General features: G+C 41.7%; 1 long non-coding RNA gene across 1 annotated transcript; it reads left to right on the top strand.

The window, feature by feature from the left end:
* The first annotated feature begins 375 nt into the window (after positions 1-375).
* On the top strand, positions 376-1,667 carry LOC110595006. The gene is made up of 2 exons (XR_002481560.1): positions 376-484; positions 1,314-1,667. It is a non-coding gene; the product is annotated as an uncharacterized LOC110595006 (long non-coding RNA).
* Positions 1,668-10,580: the final 8,913 nt, after the last annotated feature.

Below are 10,580 nucleotides of genomic sequence, written 5' to 3'. Positions count from 1 at the left end.
GGCTCAGGCAATCCACTCACCTCAGCCTCCCAAAGGTGCGGGATTACAGGCTGAGCCACCGAACCCAGCAACTATTTTCATTTGATTAATTTTTACCTTTCAACAATTGTAACCATTTTAATGTTATTTGTTTTTATGAGCCCTAGGAAGAAGCAACACCAGAAAAATGTTCTGTCACTTGCTTTAGTCACAAATAACATAAAGATCCCCTCATTTAATTTTATTCCTTTTCCCTTTTTACCATCATAAAAAATGCAGATGAACTCCTTCAGTCAAGATCACCTCCTCAGGTAAAGCTGGTCCCACACCTAAATGTACTTTTCTCATTATTTTACTAGAATTGTATGGCGGCTTCTGTTCCTCTTCAGTCCACGATGGCCACCTCCCCCCTTTGCCCCCCACCAGTTGCTGAAAGTGTTGACTGCTCACTGCTTACTTCCTCTCTGGGAATTGCCTTCTCCTGAGGAAAGCAACCTGGCCTAAGGTGATGTTCCCTCCTGAACAGCATCCTGAATCTGATGGCTGGTTGATGTAGGGTACAAAGGCCCAGCCCTCACAAGACCCACTGAGCCTTCTTGTGACAATTGCACTGAAGTTCAACTTCCGCCTCTGCCCAACTGTGCTGCCCTTACACTCTTACAGATGTTGTCCTGAGAGTTTTCCCAGCAAACCTCCCACATACAAATTTCTGCCACAAGTCTATTTCCTGGGATCAGAAAAATGGCAAGCTTAAACAAACTATACCAGCAAAAGTGACATATGTGTTCTTTGTCAGTTCTGAAAAATGAACAGAAAAGTCAGAAAAGGCCTCAATGCATCCATCTTTCAAGCGGGATTCAGCATTGCTGAATATTTGCATGAGGCAAGGAGACTTGCCCAGAGATATGGGAAACCATAACGTTTCAAGAATAGGAGAAATATGGTGTAGCTCCAGACCGCCACCATGGTCCTCCCATGTAGTAGCTGCCATCCATGGTGGAGAGAGAGTCACATGTATTGCTACCTACTCCTTTCCAACTTTCTATTTTGAATGACTGGGAAACTATAACCATTATTATTCTCTTAAGAAGATTCTTGATGATATTCTTATGATTTCCCACTGCTATAATTTCCTCATTTTTTTTTCATTCTATTCTATTTCCATCCCTCCTCATACTCCTCTTACTTTTCTGCTTTATTTTATTTACCTACCTAGAAAATTTCTTGAGCTTAGCTCCAAGTGGAAAAAGTTGCTGTCATTAAGCCTGAGAGCCTTTGATGAGAATAATAGGAGGAAGGACTGATTCTTATTTTAGGTCTTTTTTTCCCTTTAGGTTTTCTGAATGGCTTCTTGGTTCCAAATAATCATCCTCGGAGGTTTTTATGCAAAGACACGTGAATTCCTGTCCCACTGAGGAGTTCGGTATGCTGAAATGCTTACCACCCACTGGCAGACTTTGTATCAGAGCTTTGAGTTACTCTTGTGTGAGGCTGGGGCCCATGCTTCCCAGAACTGTATCTATTTTCTTGATATCAACTGTCCCTCCTGAGAGAGACGGGCATAGAAGCAAAATGTAAGGACTCCAGAAAAAGGACAAAACTATTCATTCTTGTATATTATTATTATCATTTCCAGCATAAGAACTGAGACCCCAAACCAATAAATCTGATAAAAATAACACAGAGAATCAATAATGGACCTAATAATTGAAACCTTGCATAAACCTAGATTCAAGGATTAATCTACAAAGCATCAGGTTTTAAAGGGTTTAGATGAGTTGCGTAGTCTGTTCACTAGTGGAAATGATAATTCTTATATATATTTTTTAGCCAATAAGTACAGTATATTTTTGTTAACTCAATCTTCAGATTATCTCTACCAATGACCAAATTCCCTGCATCACTGAAACAGTCTTTACTGTTACAAATGTAAACTTCATTCATTTTTTCCCCCAACTACATACATTTCCTATAGAGCACAGGACTTCTTTCAGAGACACAAAAATTTTTTTAAAAATAGCAAAATACACATGGAAGAGAGTATGAAATCAATATATTTGATCAATGACAATATTTACAACTTAGTGACTAGGGAATAGTAAAAACAGAAAAAGTGACTGATCCCTCATCCATCTGTATTTCATCATGATTCTCACTCACGTTTGAGAAGCTTCCAGCACTCATCAGCTGATTGTGATAGGTCTTTCCACCTGCTGCAAGAAATTGTACAACTCAGGTCACAGCCATATTATGTAGAGATTTGCTAACATACAAAATCTAGAATTTTAAAAAAGACGTATTTGAATGTTTGCACTGGAAAAGTCCAAGTAAAGACAATAAAAATAAAGACTGGAGAAAATCCTTAATACTGACATTCTGCCTACTCGTGAGCAATAGAGGCAGTTACTGCAGGCTAACTTCCATGCTGAAACATTTCTGTCTCCCTCTTTTATTGATCTATTTCTTCACTTCCGGTATGTGCATCCCTCTTTTTGTTTCTTCTATTTACATAATTTTTGGCTTCTCAATGAAACCCTAAGTGATGATGTGAATATTTTCCCTGATGGCAGCATTCGTGACTGCTGTATTTGCTAATCCCAAATGGAGACAGAACTTCTTTTTAACACAGATTAGGATCATACAAAGTATTTGGAGACACACATTCTTTCTCCCATGATCAAACAGACATAATTTTTAGACTTTTCATAAACATAATACTAAGTTCCCTCAAAGGCTGTTCCTGTGTTTTAAATCCTCACCACCGACTGGCAGGTTTTTCAATTGCTTCAATCTCTCCTTTTCTGGGAGGCCTAGTCCCATATTTCCCACAACATCTTCCACACCACTGATATCAATTGCTTCTCCTTGAAAAACACAAAGGGGAATCACACTTGAACTTTAAGGATGACCTAATTAGAAAACACGAAAGCAATCATCTGTCTGTTCCACACACACGTCACTGCTTCATGAAGAGTAGGGTGTGGCATATCCAAACACACCATCAACACCAGGCATGTAAATAGACCCCTTTCTTGAACTCCAGTGAAACCATGTCATAACTATGTCATAGTGATAAAAATTAGACAACACAGTTACAACATGATGTCTACTCTCAACATGTAAGAAAATGAGGCTTACATAATTTCCCAGTGAACTAGAATTTCATTCGGACCGATCCAAATCATTCTGTCACGAGACGGTGGTTCTGATTATCTTCAAATATTGCTCATAACGTTACCAGTGCTTTATTTTATCACTTATTGATTCAATTTAAAATTTGTTTTTGCCCTTACATAAGAATATATTACTGACAAGTTCAATAAACCAAGAATTTGTTGCTAAGGCACATTTTATAAAACAAAATATAAAATGACAAGACAAAAGGGAATAAATTTTTTAAATATAAATTTGAGTAAAATTTGTACTCTTAGATTTGTATTAAGTTTTCACCTGTTAAAGTTTTCATTCTATCCCTCAATTTATCAAGATCAAACTTCCCATTCGCTACAAGAAAAGATAAAAATAATTATAGAATGACCCAGACTCAGAAAAACAAACAATGAAGGCTCTATACTGTGGTTGTCTACAGCTGCCCACTGGTGCCCATGTCAGCCTTCAACTCACAAATCTTGGACTTCAGAGATCCTGTAACCGCCTATAATACAATAAGTGCCCTATTCCTTAGGTCAGAGTTTGGGAAAGGATCCATTGGGCAAACCCAAAGGACTGTTCTTGTGTTGGCCATGAGCTAAGACTTATTTTACATTTGTAACTGATTGAAACACTCAAAATAATATTTGTCTCATAGAAACATTAAAAGAAGTTCAAGTTTTAGTATCAGTAAATAAGGCTTTATTGGAACACAGACAGATACATTCTTTTATGTATTGTCTATGCCTACCTTTGTGCTACACCAGCAGAGTTGAGTAGTTAGAATTGAGGTTATATGGTCTGAAAAGCCTAAACTATTTATTATCTGACCTTTCAGAAATATCACCAAACTCTGTCCTGGATAATGGCTCTACCCAGAGACACCCTTGAGACGTTGAGATTCACCCTACTTTATAGCCATTAGAGGAACCATTACTGATCCTGGCCATGTACCCTGATCCCGCTCAATTATGGGATAGCCACAAAGCCTACCTATCGCCATACAGCAAATGGGAAGATGATAATACTGTGGCCAGTCTTTCATGTATTTCCAGTATGCTTTTTAAAGAGAAGTCTTTTCAATTACTCTAGCAATCTAGCAATGGCTAGAGGTACATGACTGATAAAACTTGAAAACAACTGGTACAGACTTTATTCATCTTGTCACAGGCACATTTTTCCTTCCTTTCTTATTTTCCACTTCTTGCAATGAGCTATAATCTACTATTATTCACTGTCAAGCAATCAGGCTATCCCTGAGCAGTAGCATGGTGTTCAGCAGGGTCACAAGGATCGCCACAGGGGCTGCTCATCTGGCTTGCCACACTTCCACAGGCAGCAAGCCCAAAATGGGTTCAGACAATGTATTTCTTATACAGAAAAACCAAGATCGATACACTGTCAGAGCCCTGCCTCTTTCGTCCCGTAGGACAACAGGGCAACACTCAGCCAGGAGGTCTAGGTGACAAGTGGCACCCACTATGGGTGGTTCTGCTGCGGAAGAGCTCACTGAAAACTACAAGCAAGCAGTATGACACACTTACACAGGAGTCTGCAGCTGTACTCGAAGGGAGAGAGAAGCGGGAAGCCTATGTTCAGCTGAAATGGGGACCATGAATGAGAAACGACCTAATGACAGTTTCCGGTGAGGTCAGGTGGCAGAGGAGACACTGCTTGGTGGCAGCTACTCACAAGCTGCTTACCCACCCCTGTTTCTCATAGGGGCAGAGGGCCCAGGGGAACAAGCCCACGTGGCACCCTCTCCCAGCCTGTAGCTCCAGGGAGTCATGAACATGGTGCTTGGGCACACTGGCAGATGCTGAACTCTGTGGAGAGGAGAAATGTGATCAAAAGGAACCTGGAAGCGATAGCAGTTGTGTCATTGCCTTCTGGAAGTTCCTTGCCCCCATCGGCAGCAGATGCAAACATAGTAGCCATCACTGCTTCTAGGCCAGTGTCTGACACTCCCCGCCTGCCGCCACGCATCACAAAGTGAAATCTCTGCTTGTCTGCTTGTGTTTCCTCTTTTTTGAAGTACCTTGCAAGTCTCCTCTTTACGTATTAAACGCTTTCTTCAGCTTTTGAACATAAGGGATACAATAATAGCTGTTTTAATGTAATTGCCTTCAATTCCAATGTCTATGTCTTTATTGCTTTTACTCTTCATTATGGAGTGTATTTTCCTGTTTCTTTCCACACCTGATAATTTTTGTCTGGATGCCAGACATGCATGTTTTTACATTGCTAGAGTCTGAATATGTTTGAATTCCTAGAAACACTCTTACGTTCTGATCTGGGACACAGTTAAGGTACTTGAAAACAGTGTGCTCCTTTTGGGGTATTGTTTTAGGATGCTTTAGGTAAGGCCAGAACAGCATCTAGTCTAGAGGTAATTTTGTCCCACTACTGTAAAAGCAACACCCTTCAGAGTACTTGACCCAATGGCCTTGGAGTATGAGGTTTTCTGGTCTGGCTGTCGGGAAGGTCACCATTCCCCGCCCTGGGTGTTCTGCGTCCTGTCTGCTCCAATTCTTTTAGGTGGCTCTTTCCTGGCATCAGGTAATTTCCTTACAAGTATTTCCTAGGAGGCCACCTGCAGATCTCCAGAGCGCTCGCTCTCTCTCTCTCTCTCTCTCTCTCTCTCTCTCTCTCTCTCTCTCTCTCTCTTCAGGAACTCGTGTACCATGAACTCCAGTCCCTTTCTGCTCCTGAACTTTCAGATTCACCTCTGAAGGGTATATCCAAGGGACCCTGCCTGAGTCGTGGGCTAGAAACTCATAGCAGTAAGATGAGGGATTGTATGCTTCCCATCCCCCAGGGATCACTGTCCTTTATTGCCTGATGTCTGTTGAGCTAAAATCGTTGTTTCATATACTTGGCCCTCATTTTTAGTTGTTTTAGATGGAAGAGTAAATACAATCCCTGACAAAAGTCCCATCTTGTCCAGAAGCAAAAGCCCCCTCATTAGCTTTTAACTTCTCATTTCAAAATAATTATGGATTCATAGAATTGCAAAAATAGTACACAGTGGTTCTGTGTGCCTTTGCCTCAGTTACTACCAATGATGACATAATTTGTAATAATAGAACCATATCAAAACCAAAACACTGACTTTGGTTTAATCCACTGACCTTATTTGGATGGCACCAGTTTTACATACACTGTGTATGTATTTAGTTGTATGTGACTTTATTACATAAGTAGATTTGTGTAATCACCACAGTCAAGGCACAGACTTTCACACACAAAACATCTTCCACCACAAAAACTCTCGTCCCACCCACAGTCACATGCATTCTACGCCCTGCTCCTTAGACCCTGACAACCATGAATCTCCTCTAGATATCTATAATTTTGTCATTTTTAGAATTTTCTATAAGTGGAATCATACAATACGCCATCTTTTGAGACTGGCTCTTTTCACCCAGTGTAATTCCTTTGAGATCCACCCAAACGCTTGTGTGTATCAGTAGTTTGTTCTGGGAGCTTTTTTGTTCTCTGAGATTTTCTTTATAGGCTATTATGTGATCTGCAAAGACGACGGAACATTTTATGTCTTCATTTCCAGTCTGTATGTTTTATATTCAATTTTCTTGCCTTAATGCCCTCCCTTGCTTGATTTTGAATGATGCTATTAACTTCTTAAAAATTAAGTACCCCAAGCAGGAGAGCAAAGTTGTGGACTGAAGCCACCCGTGAACCTGTCTTAGAAAAGAAGGGGGGATATAGCCAAGACGAGCGAATAGAAGATAACCTGTCAGGTTCCCTCACAACCCTAGAACGCTGCGCCCACTCACGCTCGGAAGCCTCCCCGCGGAAGCCTCGGAATTCATGTAGGCATTCGTGAAGCCCGGAGGGGCCCAAGAGGGTCGTTTTAGGAGTGCAGACCAACACACAGTTGGCTGATCTGCCCAACTGCAGCCCAGAAGCGGCCCGGTCCTTCAAGAATCCATCTGGCCTTGAGCCGACAGCCAAAGTCATCTGCCGGGGGTCCAGAAGGATCTTTGCCCACTAGGCAGTGCCTTGGCGGAGAGGCCCGCCTGCTCACTGACAACAGTCTCGACAGTGAACCTGACAGTTGCTGTGTGGCTGGTTCTACCCTCTCAGCTGAGGTCTCAGCTCAGAACAAAAAAGGAATGGAATTGTGAGTAAACATTACTAGAAGGCACAGTTTTTATTACCCAGGATCAGTAGTGGCAGGTTTGGAGCCATAATCTAGGTGTTTCGATAGAACAGCTCTGGGCAGGCACCTCTGTGCCCATCCCATGTCTAAGGTGACCGAGTCAGCCAGGGCAGCCTGTGGCCTTGGACTGTACAGACATGTTGAATGTCGCTATCAGTAGAGAGCTGGAAATGCTGCATATCTACATGAATGTTTAGCATCATTTTTCATAAGGAAAAAAGGAGCAGAAAACTCTTTAGTCTCTGTTTCATCTTCTTCAAAATGAGTCTGAATTTAGGGGGAGAGGGCAGCCCTAATTTTTGCAGGACCTTACAAGAAAGGACATTTATTCTGGCACGGGAATATCAGGAAAGTCTCTTGGATATGTAATCTTAGGTTGTATATCTAAAAAATAAATAAGAAATTTCCAGAGGAATTATTGGGAAAAATAGTATTCAAATGAGCTGTTACAGTAAGCATCAATGAGACCTAGCAGGTCACTTATTGTTATTAACTAATAATAGACACTAAAAATATTAACTGTGCTTCTAATAGCTCATAGATGATTGAGAAAGGCAAATGTATAAACCGACAATTATTGTAATAGATGGAAAGCTAGACAATGGTTGGATAAGATGCCTTCAGGAAGCAGGAGCAGACGACACAGCTTCTTACAAGCATCAAATTTTATCACTGATTTGTGAAGGGCAGAGGAATTTCCTTGACTCCTGTTGATCATCTTAAATCAGGCTTACACGGATATTATTGATGGATTAGGGTGGCCTTGTCAGATATTATGTTGGAGTGAACAAGAAGAAAAGCCATCAAACTGGAATAATGAGCCAGACCAATGAGCCACATCTGATCTGGACCTGCAAATCTGAGAGTGGAGGCTTCAAGTGGAAATGTAGTGACCAGTGGACATCATTCCCATCTCGCTCACCTAAAGTTCACCCTGTTGGGGAACAGGGCTGAGTTTATAAAAGCTAGGATTTAGTTCACCTTGCCACAGAGCCACTTGCTGTAATGTGAAAGAAAAACTTTCTCATATTGTACAAACTGTGATAGGAATACCTGGCTTGGAAATACTAGGAAGGGGCACTATTTTACCCCAAGTCGTGTTTGGTAGATTTGAAGGTGGCAGGAATAACAATGGGAACAGAATCCCAGCATACATTGCGTGTGTGCCAGGTACTCCATTGCACACTAAATACAGGAAGGTACGTAGGACAATTTTGTTAGAATGAAGCTGTGTACAAGGGGGAGCCCAAAACCCGGAATTTATTTATTAAAAAACTGTGTATTGGCTGGGCTCGGTGGCTCAGCTTGTAATCCCAGCACTTTGGGAGGCCAAGGTGAGTGGATTGCCTGAGCCTGCAGGTTCAAGACCAGTCTGGGCACCTTGGCGAGACCTGGTCTCTACAATAAATCAAAAATTATCCAGGCGTGGTAGTGCACACCTGTCATTCTGGCTACTTGGAAGGCTGAGGTGGAAGGATCCTGGAGCTGGGAGGATCGACGCTGGGATGGCCATGAGTGTGCCACTGCACTCCAACCTGGGCAACAAAGTGAGACTCCAACTCAAAAGAAAAAAACCTGTGTACTTATTCTTCCATGTTTAAACTTCAGTCACCTTCAAAGTACTCTCCATTGGATGCAGTATACCTATCAAGATCCTTTTTCCGCTGTTCCAAATGGTTTTTGAGCTCATCAGTTTTGATGTCTTAGTGCTTCTGCTGTTTTTTTGTTTCATTTCTTCAACATCAGAAGAACATTTTCCTTTGTGGACTTTTTTCATCCAGGGGGGAAAACAGTCACTGAGGGCAAGACTGGTGAATAAGGAGGGTAGGGCATGGGGTCATGCCATTGGGGGTCAAAAACTGCTGAACACTCGGCGTGGTGTGGGCAGGTGCTCCTTCACCCATCATGAAATGGGCAAACACATTGAAAGAATCTCTAAAACAAACTTCAGGAAGCTGAACACAGCCTCTCGCCACAACGTTAACTGGGTTACATGGATGCTGGTGGGTTCCTAGAACACGTACCTAGCAGGGAAGCCTGTATTGCAAGGGGCCCGCCCAACAAGAGACTATTTCATGGTTTTTTGGGGGGTACCCCTCGTACAGTGACTACAAAGAAAGTCAGACAAGTACATTACTATATCAGAATTTGGCAAGAGCAGTCTAAAGGTAAGTGAAACATTATGGAAGGGTCATAATTTAATTTAATTTGACCAGAGAGTAAAGTTTACAAAGAAGAAACTGTTCGAGTTAAAGAATGAATGGCAGTTTTCCAAGTGAAGTGAGCGTGTGGGCCGTCTAGGCGGAGTGCAAGAGCAAAACCAGAGATGTGGAAACAAGCGTGGCTTGTACGGTGCAGAACGATGACGAGTGTTACGAGATGCAGTTCTTCTGCCCAGAGAACAAGCAAGAGATATCCCTGGAGAATCAGCTCTTGGAGTGCCCAGGACATGCAGAAGCACTTGTGCTTTTTCTGACAGGTCAGGACAAGTCTCTGAAAAGTAATGTGATGGTTATTTTGAATTAGGTTTGAATTTTAGGTCTTTCACTCGGGCAGCTCAGTGGGCAGTGTACTGCAAAGGAATACTGAAGGTGAGAGAATGGTTACATGGCCATTCAGTGGTATAAACCGGGGTGGCAGGGACTTGAACTACAGCTAGTGGTAGCAGAGGGACAGAGCATAGGGATAAATTAAGGAAACACACATAAGACTTTTCAGAGAATACTGGGGCCAAGGAAGAGGATAATAGGAAGGATGACTGGGTAGTTTTACTTTGGATAAACAAGTGGTGAGTGGTCATCAACTTTGAAGGAAATGCAGATGCAAGAGTCAGTTTGGGATAGAAGAGAATTCATTTAGATTTGGAAATGTTGAGAAATAGTGTCTAAAGAGCCATCCAAACTGTTTGGTCTAATTGGCACAGGGATGTACAAGTTCAAAACTCAGAAAAGAAACTGGAATAGAATTATAGATGTGGGCGTCTTGGTTACAGGTAACAGGGCTCAAGGGGTTGAGGAATATTATGTTGAGGGCATGATTTCTCTTGAGTCTATTTATTCTCTCAATTTGTATTCTGTTCTCTGACTTTTGAGGGGATGGGGAAGTAGATAGCTCCTAGTTTTAGAAGAGGTTGATGATTTGGATTTTTAAAAACTGAAGTCATACTGTTTCTTTTCATGCTTTCCCCAAATGTCTTTTTCATAAGAAGTACCTTTGTAACTAATAACGTTAGAAATTCTTGTATACCAGGTTAGAAACGTAGTAAAGA

This window comes from Carlito syrichta, unplaced genomic scaffold (assembly GCF_000164805.1).
Source record: "Carlito syrichta isolate Samal-C Ts95f unplaced genomic scaffold, Tarsius_syrichta-2.0.1 Scaffold212708, whole genome shotgun sequence".
Classification (NCBI taxonomy): Eukaryota; Metazoa; Chordata; class Mammalia; order Primates; family Tarsiidae; genus Carlito; species Carlito syrichta.
This window is presented reverse-complemented; position numbering and strand designations above follow the sequence as displayed.